This window comes from Nannobrachium achirus (assembly GCF_963921795.1).
Source record: "Nannobrachium achirus genome assembly, chromosome: 22".
In the NCBI taxonomy this organism is placed as follows: domain Eukaryota; kingdom Metazoa; phylum Chordata; class Actinopteri; order Myctophiformes; family Myctophidae; genus Nannobrachium; species Nannobrachium achirus.
Genome location: NC_137829.1, coordinates 10,780,459 through 10,789,799, shown reverse-complemented (window position 1 = coordinate 10,789,799; position 9,341 = coordinate 10,780,459).

Genomic DNA, 9,341 nt, shown 5'->3' with positions numbered 1-9,341 from the left:
ATAGTCTGTGTAGCTTAGCCTAGTCAATATATTTATGAGTACAAAATCTCTCTCATAGTGGCAAAAATAGAGAAATGCAATATTTTGATGATCACTTTCCAAAGACCTTTTTTCTTCTCCTTTCTTTCTTTTTATTGGTGGGGGATAAAGTTTCTTCTTGCTCAGCTTTTAATTGGCAGCACAAGTGACCAAAAAAGATCAGGATTGGCAGGTCAAGGTGTGAAAAGGTAGTTTTCCTTTCTAATAGTTCCTGTGTAATTTAGCTGTGTTTGAATGGTAGGGTTTCTGTTTTTGGGGCCTTGCCCTCAAGGCTTACTCCTGGTTTCCTATGAGGTTCGCCAAGTTAATTGATCTAGGACAGGATTCTTATTTTCTTTTTAGGCCAGTCTAGTTTTCAACTGTAAATGAAGCATATGTGAGTGCTGTTTGTTTGGTTTTGTTTTCTACTAATATTCAGCCATGAAACAAGCTTGAACCAAAGTGGTTTTCTCACGAGCTGCTGTGCCTGGGTGAGCACACAAGATGCCATTCACATTCATCACTAATTCCACTACACATCGCTGGCAAATTATTTTCCTCCCATGCCTATTTCGATACTTTATCCATTCCTGATCTGTTGCTGCTCGGTAAGGATCACAGAAACTTAGCTTTAACAATTCGCTGCTTAAGCTTCTGATAGAGTTGAGCTGTTGAGAGGCCTGCATGCGTTTTTATAGCTTTATGACTACATCCTGGTGAAATCAGGGTTCGTGGTTCCATTCTCCTTCCTCTGGATGGCTCAACTATTTTAAAATGTTACCACTGATTATCAGATGACCTACCACACCCTCTGTCATTTAACATTAGTGCCACCCATTTTAAATAGCATGTCACAGGAAAGATGTGGCGTTACTCGATTCTGGCTGTGAACTATTCAGACCTGCCAAATCCTCTTTCCTAACCTGTTAGGCTAAGTGATGTAGACCATGTGCTACCCACTGTACTGCCCCTTGATAAAGTGACCCCTTGATAAAAGTAGCACTATTCTACTACTTCCAATGTCATCGAATTAATAGCCACAGTGGTTATTAAACCACAGAGACTGTAAGCGGTGACATTTGTCCACATTATCCTTTTTTATGTGCTTATTTGTATTGTTGGAATTACTTTTGACTGAATATACCTCAGCAGCACTTAAACACAAAGTTCACAATTAGAAATGTCTATCTGTAGAACATTGTAGAATGTACAAGTACTGTCTGGCTCGCCATTTCAAAATTGATAATTAACCATACACGATAAAGGACAACCTTACTACTGCTATTTTCTAGTACTACTATTTATGGGGTATTTCCAGGTTTAAATATTATTTTGTGGTCCTTCTTGCCAAAGTAATAGCCTTTCTCTTTCCAGCTAGGTGGGTGTCTTGCTGCTCATTTAGCTGGTTATCTGTCTTTAGGCCACGATGGACCTAAAGACTCAGTCCTGTTTTAGTGCTGTTTGTAATTACTTAAGAGGTTGGACTTGGAAGTGCGTGAGCAAGGTGAACCAGTAGCCATCGGCACCAGTGAGATGTTACTGAAATATTTATCTGAGGAACGACTTAAGAATTAGAGAAATGGATCTTTTCTTAATTCTATATATAAATATATATATATACAACACATGTAAGATATTCATATTTTATATTTGAAACCAGTATGTTATCAAGACTGAATGTAGTGTTTATCATACTTATACTCAAACTCCTGCCCCTCCACAAATAACTTCCTTCTCCGATTGCAAAACGGCAATCTTGAAAAACTGTCAAGACCAAAAACAAACCGTGACCACGCCTTGAGGGTGTGTGAGTCGCTGATACCTGTGTCTGTTCTGCATAGACGGGGTCTTTTGGAATAGGAGGGGGCTCAGCGGTCCCTGTGGTTGTGAGGAAAACGAGACTCTGACGCATCTGATCTTAATCTTTTAATAGATTTTTTGAGGGGTTTGTTTTGTTTGATTTATTGTGGACTTGATTTGCTGTGCTGTCTTTAACAATCATTTGATTTTTTTTATATATATATTACTTTATGCCTTTAATTGTTTTGTATCGTGTGAGAGGGCAAGATCACTGGCTTTCTTAGTTTGACAAAAGATTAACATTATCATTTATGCCTTATCGTTACATAGAAGACAAGAGCATTGTAGCATTATTGTTGTCGGCGAGTGTGTGTGAGCGCAAACAAGAGGGTCATGTCTCTTTGGCTATAGCTTTGAGCTCGCCTGGTACATTGTTTTCACTGAAACAATACAGTGTACTTGGGGCATTTTCAGTGTGTGCTGTCCTGGCATGATTATGTGGCTACATATGATTTTTAGGTGTGACTCAGACAGGTTGAAGATACCTGTAAGAAAAGCTTTACTAATTACTAAATTCCAGCAGGTGCGCTTGTATGTGTGTGTTTGTGTCAAAGCGAGTGAATAGGGGGACGGTCTGCAAAACATTATGGTCCGTTTTCTTTCCCATCTTCCAGTGTTTAATACAAAAAATAAAAAAATAAATCCAAATGAGAATTAAACAACGGAAGTAAGAAATGAAAATGTGGTTTTATTTTGGAGTGGATTCCTCTACATTTTCCCCAAAGCCTCTAAGCAGTCCATTGCCAGGAAAGTATTTGGATTACAATGGTGCAACCAAAGTTTGTGGGAAGAGTAGAGTTGATCAACTTCAGTATGGTCAGTGAGAGTGGACAAAAGCTTTGGAAATTAACTATCCACGATTCAGTGTCTCCCTGGCATCTGCTTAATGCTGATGCATTTGGTTCAGTATTGGATCCCTTGCTCCTTTGATCTGCTCAGTAGGTTGACCCACCACATTGGTTTGCTGGTTTAATAGGGCAAAAAAGAGTGTGGAGTACCAGTAACACGCGCAAGCTGTTGTATACCTCATTTTTAACTAAAACTTGCTTTAATCTACTTAACAAATAAAATATACAAAAAGTAACAAAAAACTAACAAAACACATTGTTATTTTGTTGGAGAAGCCCACTTGTCTTGTTTTATTTTCTTTTTTTGTTAAGTGTTGTGAGAAATGCCACCACAAGGGGGAGACATGTTACATACTTGTACAAAGAATGAATGTCTTTAGTTTTTCCTGTCCTCAGCCTGTTACCATTCACAATGTCCTCACAGGGCACAATGACTATTGCAAACCTTTGGATGTATAATTTATTTAGTATATTGTATTTCTAATTTTATTTTTTTAAGTTTGCCCCATCTGAAATTATTTTTGGCTGTGTCTTTTGAACAGAAACTGACTTTACGTTGTAGCGTAGTTACTTGTACACTTTAAGGGTCTTCTGTTTAAAAATGTCTATGATTTTGACAATCGTGTCTTGTTTTGATTTTGAGCAGGTACAGGTATGTGCGTGTCTTGTCCCAACGCAGGTGTGCTGTCACAGCCCTTTGTCTAGTGCTCTCTCCTGTGGTAACAACATTAACCAAAGACTTCTAGTGATTGTATATGGGCTACACCAGCTCCTACCTCTTCCCACATCACTGATCAAGATAAAATCCCAACAAAAAACTGTTGGAATTCCAAAAATAACAGATTTGCAAGGGATGCACATGATGGCTGGCTAAAGGAATTAGGCTTCAATCTTGATACTCCTGTATTACAGTGTTTGCATGTGCATACTGTAGTCCATGCACGTCACACACCCGCCCTGTCAGTGCAGTGGCATCAGTGCCTGTGGGTGGGGATTGGTAGAGTTTGGCAATGGTCAAAGTGGGCTTCTCTGACGGACCAATAAATGATCCAATCCGGTGGTAGCTGGGTGATGTTTGCTAATACACACTGAGGGTTGATCCTGTGCACACTGTAAATGCTCAGGACTTAATGTCTGTCTGTCATCAGTGCTGTTGCTATGATACGTATGAAAATGCTCCGTTCCTGCCTCTTTGCATTACAGTGCGTCTGTCTCTGTCTCCTCATCTGTACACTGTAGTTCCTTGGATAATACAGCGCTGTCTCCTCGATACACACTCTGTGGTTTCTAGAATTTCCTGTCTCACCACTGTGCTCTCTTTCTCTCTGTCCTGTCTATATCTTTGACATCGTCTTCTCTGACTCTGACTCTGATCAGCTGTGTGACACTATGCATCACAGTCCTCCACTCTGCACGGACTGTGTCCCGCTGGCCGTGTGCTCTCTGGCCACCGGGCTTCAGTGACACTTTGTTCAATGCTTTAACTCCATGTGAGGTTGTAGGAAACTCACAAGCGCTATCTATCCCAAAGCAAAAATCCAAATATTTTAACTTTTGACAAATGCAGATACCAAAGATAACTCTCTGTCCTGTCTCTCTTTCTCTTTGTTTTCACCCCGCAGCTTGTGTATTAAGAGACAAACCCAGCACTGGCTTTAGTCCTAGCCTCAGTAATTCCAAAGCTTAGATGTATATTTTGGTATATTTCTGAGAAAACCTAAGTGAAAAAAAAAGTCTGTTTAACTTCTTGTTGGTTTGTTGTATCACTTTTTTCTGTCACAGCATGGAACTAATTGCAGAACTGTCTTACTATTGGTAGGTTAAAGATATAGTATTTTTGTATGTTTTGGGTGTGTCATGTGTGCGATATCAATTTCACAGCCCAAGCGTTGATGGTTTAAAATGAGAATAACGAGAATAGGAAAAAAAAAGTTTAACATGTACATATTACTTCTGTTTGTGTATCTCAAGAACTGAATTCTGTAAAACATTTATAACTCACTCGGAGGCTTGGGCTAAACTACAGGAATGTGTCCCCCTGTTTTTTTTGTTTTGTTCTTTTCCTTATATTTTGATTCTACAGTCTGTTGTGAATCAGCTCTTTCACTAGAACTCTAGGATCCCAGACACTGTCATTGCGACATAATGTCATTGTCGGAATCCTGGGTTCCACTATGGACTACAACACTGGTCACCTGACAGACCAGGTTGGGGGGAATGGGGACACTTCTCTGATCTGACTACATAGAACCCCTCCAGTCATGGGGGGCGCATAGAACTGAAAGATTGTGTAGAAATTTAAGTATGTGAATCAGGATACATAGTAGATTTTGATGCATTTGTCTGCTGTATTTTTGTTTGTTTTGTTTTGTTTTTATACACATATAAAGATCTTTTACTGTAAACTGTACAGTTCTCTTTTGTTGTAAACATCATTAAACCATTTTCCAAGTGATTTGACATTCATGCTCTCCTTTATTGAAGAATCTGGTGTATATAGCATAGCATATTGGTAGAGAAGTATAGTGTAAGCAATATAACCTACACAAAAATGACAATGCAAATAATTTATCCCATCATTAGCTTATGCGAGTGGACATTAACTTAAAGCAGGGGTGTCCAAAGTGCGTCCCAGGGGCCAAATGTGGCCCGAGGACACGTTTTATATGGCCCGCCGCTTCATTCCTAAATTGTATTATAAACGGCCCGCCAGCACCATTAAACAAGAATAATTTACCAGAATATAATTTGTCAGGATTGTTCCCTGTTGTCTCATTCTGAAGGGGTCAAAGAAGGCTATGTTATTGTATTTTTTTTACCTTGCACGTCTGGTTACATTTGGTAATGTGGGAAATAAGGCTGAGTTATTTGTGTTTGGACTCCCCTGGGTTAAAGGGATAAGGGATATAAAGGCACAGGCTAATATTTGCTTTGTTGCAGGTTCAATGATATGACAGATTTTCAGCTGAAATGTCTTTCAGTGTTACATCAACACGGTTGTGAGTGAGACAAAGTATAAATCATTAGGCTTAAGCTGGAATGCAACTTGAGTGATAGAAGATGGATTGGATCAGATGCCTGCCTCTAACTGCACACGTAGCCACGTAGTCGGAGTAATGAGATGTCCGACTTATGGGCAGTCCCCATCAGCGTGTGGGCCTAGACGAAGTTGAAGCTGTGGCCGAAGTTGAGGCTGTGGCCCTTGCAGCTGCAGTCCTTGCAGCTGCGGTCCTTGGGTTCAAAGATTCATAAGCATCCGCATCCCTGGTGTTTGCTTGGAGAGACTGGGTAGAGGAAATTACAGATGCAATTTCATGAGTGTTATTTTAAACAAATTACAGTTTAATTATTTGTGCAATCTAAATGGATATTTCACTTCCAAACACATGTGAGCACCCAGACAGTTTTTAAGCCGCATTTTAACCATGTTGGATTAATTGAAAACACCTGTCCTTGGTTCTGGTGACTGATATTGTCCTTCTAATACGTAAGGGGGCAGTAATGATATTAAAGCCTAATTTATACTTCATCGCACAATGGTCTGTTATTTTGTGTGATGAAGCACAAATTAGGCTTTAGGCATTACTATGACTATATGTGATCATCAATAGATAACTCAGAAACAGGGTTTAGAATGTTTTGCAAGTGGAAACATGGGCAGTATATTTGTAACGTGTTTTGAATATATATTTCCATGTTGGTCATTTCAATGTGACAACCAGCAAGTTCACAGAATTGAAAAGGAAGTCTGTATCTTAGTTGCATGTCACGCGTGGTCCCCGAGGAAGTTGTGGGCTACTTATGAAATGCAACCAGTTCAAGCCTGACAAGAGAATGTCGTGATACAGCAGAGTATTGAGCACATGCACCAGTGGTGTAAATCTAGGCGGTGCAGAGGATGAAGCTGCACCTATAGGGGGCCCAAAGCAGGGTCTACCATTTATGGTGTTGTATTTCACAACATATGCTATTATTGCTAATAATCATCACTTTCATCACTGCATAAGAGGACAGATCCAAATCCATTCATTGCAGATAGTGTCTGAAAAGCGTTTTTTATTTTAAATACAATGTATTTTTAATTCAATGTTTTTTTCTTATTATTTTTCTTTTTGCACTTTGCCATTTTACCTTGATACAAATGTTTTGGGTATAGGATTTTGAAGATACTGTAAATTATTTTTTTGGCTCATCCCTGCCCAAGTGCCTATTTGATTCTTCAAATAATTCCAAGAATGATTAGGATACAACCAAATACGATTTCACTCCATCACTGAGTAAACACAACAGGGATACATTCTCAAGGAATTTATTCTAAGAAATGTTATACATTGTGCATTTACACTTACAGTATATAGCACCTTACAATTTAGGCATTTAGCAGACGCTCTTAATCCAGAGGGACAAAGTGCATTACATTCATCCATTCACACACAGACAGCAGACAAAACCATAGGGGTTCAGTGTCTTGCTCAAGGACACTCAAGTATCAAACCGGGAACCTTCTTTTTCTCAAGCGTACAACACAATCAGCAATTTACATCAGTGGTTCTCAAACTATTTAATTTCAAGGACCCCCAGTTACGTATGCAATAGGCCGGGCTAAGGCCATGCCACCACATAACTCTGAGAGTGTACACATGTAACCAAGAACCCATGGGGGTTCCCAAACCCCACGTTGAGAACAACTGATTTGAATCACCAATTTATTTTGTAACTTTTTGTTTGCAATTTCTTGATAGCATGAAAATAACTTAGATGAGAATAACTGATTACCTCATATATTTGTGGATTCCTCTCCTTGCGAGATTTTTTCTAGAGACAAAATAGCAGCAGGATTATAATAATTAAATTCCAAAAACAGGACGTTAAGGATGAAACTAAGGTTTGATGTAATTCTGTTTTCAAAATAAGTTACTCACCTTTTGCTTCAATTCAATCCCTTGGTCAGTGCTCTTTGCCTGGGGAAGAAGACATTGAAAACAACAATATTGAAAGCAGCACATCTGAGATCACTGTCTTTATCACATGATTCTATTCAGTTATTTAGGGCAACAGATACTGTATGGATAGGCAACTTCAGATATTTACATACTAGTCCATATCTAGACAATGTAAAGGACTTTAAATGATAAAACATGTCCATAACTGCAACATTAGTTATGAAGAACCATGATATCACTAATGGCGGAAGTTGCTAGTTGTACATACTGTACTGAATGTACTTTGTATTGTGTCTTGCATTCACAGCAAGCTATACTTGCAATGCTCTCTGTACCGTTAACTGTAAAATAAATGTTTATTGATGATGATATAAGTAGGCTTGTATTTTTGTTTATACAGAGTTTGCCAGGGTGGACTTTTCCACTGCTTACATCATAAAAAACGTTATTTCCTGGATGTTTTCTGAATGTTGGAGGTGGGGCAGATTTACCGGTAGCTGTTCAAACACCTATTCCAAAATGTATTGTTGCAACCGTAGGTCATATTTAGTATGAAAACCTGCAGATCATGTCCGGCCGTGCGTCACACCTCATGTCACGCTCCATATATGGTCAAGACATCTCCATATATGGAGCTGGTCAATACCTCTACATCTGACCTCACAGACGCCTCATGTCATGCTCCATATATGGCCAGGCCCAATACATCTCCATATATGGAGCTGGCCAATACCTCTACATCTGAGCTCACAGACTCCAGATATGGATGACCTGTTCTGACTTCACAATGATGACTCGACCAGCAAGATTAATAGTTTAACTCCTGCTTCTTAACTGTGCCGTATTAAACACATTGAGTGCTTTTCCTGAATAAAGTTGGGATTTCGAATCCAGCCACGGAGTGCTTTTCCCGATTGAAGTCGGAATATCGCTTTTATTATATTAAATAACAGTAGCATCCGGTCATTGGGACCCATGGGTGCAATGTCCCATGATGATAATTAAGTGAAATCCTCCGTTGGCTTCAATGCAATCCTCAGCAGTAAAATGGCTTTATCTCAGAATCTATCTCCAGATTGCGTCGACTGTCGAGAAACCTTTTTTTGGAGCTGTGTGAAGCACAGGCTCCCTATACGTGGCGGTGTGGGTCTGTGTGTCTGTCTGTCTGTCTGTGTGTGTGTCTGTATGTAGCCTGAACTTCCTAAACTTCGGCACGCCACTAGTCCCACAGTTTTGCCACCACACACTCGCGCCATATGTCAAATCGACCGGCTTACTCGGGAATCGTGGGCTATTACTTTTCTAAGAGAAAGGTTCTATAGTTTAATTGATATTAATTTATTAGTGAATTAATTTTCCCCATTGACTTATAATGGGAATCGCAAAAACTCACATTCAATTATTTGTCTCTCGCAAACCATAGGGGCTAGAGTTTCAAGACTTGGAGAGGAGGTTCATAATGATTTCAAGGATTAAATAAAAAATAATTGTGTCATTTGGCCGCATGGTGGCGCCATAACACCCCACTTTACGTTTTGGCCTGTAACTCTTGAACCGTAGGTCGGAAAATTAAAAATATTTTTTCCCTGGATTCCTTGGGTCATGACGCATCTCCCCATATAGGCCACGCCCATTTGCGCCTTGATAGATTTTCCGCCATCTTGAATTTTCT